Raw genomic sequence first — 3,111 nt, 5'->3', positions numbered from 1 at the left:
TTTTACAAAGTAAACGGATTGTGGATTTTGCGGGCAATCTTCCATCGCGTGCCCATCACCACAAGTCGCACACCTTGCGGTGTTTTGACTGATTACATTGATTTGCCCATTTTGCGGTGTTGGGCTGCTGATCGCAATTCCCTGGATTAAGTTCATCATTGCGGTCATCTGATTTTGTAGTAAAGCAATAGCACCATTACTTGTGTCATTGTCTTTGATTCTCAATCTTTGATTACTCTCTCTCAAATCTTCATGGTTCTTAGAGATGCGATCCAAGATATTCTTCACCTCGTCATATGTTTTACCAAGTAAACCACCAGCGGTTGCCGCATTGGCAGCAGTCTGCGAAGCGGGATTCAAACCATGATAAAAGATTTCCATCGGAAGGCAGTCTGGCAAACCATTGTGTGGACAATCCCTGACAAACCTTTTAAACCACGCCCAGGCATCGCTAAGCGATTGGTCCATGTCTTGTTTAAAATTTGTAATGAGTTTCCTTCGTCTGGCATTCTCAGTAGGTGGAAAGTATTTCTTCATAAAATTCTCCATGACCTGTTCCCATGAAGTGATCTCTCCCGGTTCGAGAGAATACGCCCATTTCCTAGCCTGATCACAGAGAAAAAATGGAAACAAAGTTAGTCAAACTTCTTCGGCAGAGATGTTTAGGAACACAAAAATATTGTAGATTTCAATAAAGCTTCAGAGGTGGGCATGCGGGTCCTCGCCACACTGATACCTTGTAGAAACACAAGTTATTTATGCTGCCTTATTCAGATATTGCGGTCAAAAGAGAAGGAATATGCGTCGATTGTATGAAAATTGGCTCAGAAATACAATAAATATAAATTATCGCAATTACACCCACTAACATCATTAAGATGGTAGAAAAGGATATTTCTACTCTGTTTTGCAGGAAACCAAGTCACCGCTTGCGATCAAGGCTCAACGAGAATCTGAACAAAGCATCTCTGTCACATCGCACCCGTCAGCTAACAATGAAGAGACGATTAACACAATGATGGCACAATGCGACAGCCGATCCCGAGCTGAATTTTAACCGCATGCAGTAATAAAAACAACACTGCATGCGAGCAACCAATCGAAAGATGCAGCTGAGCAATGCAAACGTGAAGGATTGTGACACGTGTACAACTAACCGTTGTGCAGATTTGACGGTCTGATTGCATAACAGAACGAATATTTATTCCTCCATCTTCAGAATTTTCATAACAAGAAGTGAGGTCCACAAGCCAGGAGTCAAAGTTTTTCACCTATAAATACCCCCCACTGAATTCAGAGAAGATATACTTGATACGAGGGCTAATTGATGATAGATTATTGAGAGAGAGGCTGAGTTGAGTACTGATCGTAAGAAATCCGGGAAGAGAAGAGACAAGGCCGAGAGGTGAGTCTCAGTGTGATTCTGCTAGATCCCCGCCATGAAGCTCTGTGCTTAGATCCCTACTATCAGTTGAGCAAGCCTGAGAGGGAAGCTCGTCCTTCCGCACGATCCATCCACGCCGGCAAGCAAATCTCTATCCAGATCGGCGCCAAGACGTTGGCGTTTATTTGTATTTTTTTCTAACTCTATTTCGTCAATTGTATTTCATTCTCTTAATCTTTTCATTCACAAATCATGTATCAGACGCTAAATAGTTTTATTGAATGTCTCGATCACCTTCATTTCCACTTTTCTGTCTATTTTCGTTCCTCCATTAATCGTTTTCTCCATGAAGTTTTCTTAATACCTTGGTAATTAATATGGATTAAACGAGTAACTTAATCTGTGCTAAAGAGATAAATGCATTTAGCTAAGGCATGCTAGACGACATCTTTACCTGTGAGAGTAGAAGTGAAGATGTCATTCTGATATGTTGAGAGAAGGTTAGAAGAATGCATTAACTAAAGCAAGTAGTACTTCCAGAGATGGAAGCAACCTTGCGTTCATTATATTTGTCCCTGTTTCACCACAGAGATGTGGGAATGCGGCCAATCACCGAGAGGTGTATGCCAAGGGAAAAGCAGAACCATACTTATATCTTGAACGCAATTAAGGAACTTGCGATGTTTGTATTAATTATCTTCTCTGTTTCTGCTTCACACATAAGACTTGTCACCACATTTCATGATCTTTTATAATCTTCACAGCCAGCCTTGACCTTAGTATCTTGTTTCATGAAACCTGTATCTTGTATCATCTTAGCTTAGATTTACTTTATCGCAATTTACTTTAATGCAATTTATGTTATTATCGCATTTTTACCGCTTTACTTTACTTTATCGCATGTTTAATTACCTGTACACAAAACTCTTTTATAAATTGAAAAACCCCTGGTCGCATATATCACAAACATAACGCAATAACCTCAAACAGTCCTTGTGTTCGACCTCATATCACACCGAGAAACTTGCGGTGAAATTATACTTGGTTTCAATGTAAGGAAACTTGTGACAACGCACAACATACTACAAGAACATTCATTAATAACACATATCTAGAAGTAGTATCACATATCATCGCATAAAAACTATGTCATCAGGTTTATGGCATGGACTTGCATCATACAAAAAAATCACGTTACAAGTTTATGGCGCCGTTGTCGAGGACTTGTTAACGGTTTATTGTTTGAGTGTGTTTGTGGTGTTTTTCAGGACAGATCTCATTGTACTGGCTGTTCAATGCAGAAAGCAGCTTGATGGTTTATGAGTACTAGTGCTGCACCAGAATTCAAAGCTGACCTTGAGATCGAGCGTACCTTTCGCGCAAGAGCACATCTGGACCAAATTAAGTCCGCAGAGAATCAAAGGGAAAATGGGCCAGCGCAAGGCTCCATATTTCTTGTGTGGCATCGGATTTCTATATCTTCTCACCAGGAATCGTAAGACAAACGAATGAAGAGAATGTAAGAGTTGAAATAAAACCAATTATGCTGCAGATGATTCAGAATATGGGTCAATTTGGAGGATTACAAGGAGAAGACCCACATGCGCATATGACTAATTTTGTAGACATGTGCAGCGCATTCTCCATGCCTGATGTGAATCAAGAAAGACTTAGGTTATATATTTTTCCGTACACACTGCGGGATGAAGCAAAGAGGTAGGCTCAGA

This window comes from Benincasa hispida, chromosome 2, assembly GCF_009727055.1.
Source record: "Benincasa hispida cultivar B227 chromosome 2, ASM972705v1, whole genome shotgun sequence".
In the NCBI taxonomy this organism is placed as follows: Eukaryota; Viridiplantae; Streptophyta; class Magnoliopsida; order Cucurbitales; family Cucurbitaceae; genus Benincasa; species Benincasa hispida.
Note: the sequence above shows the minus strand (reverse complement) of the source record.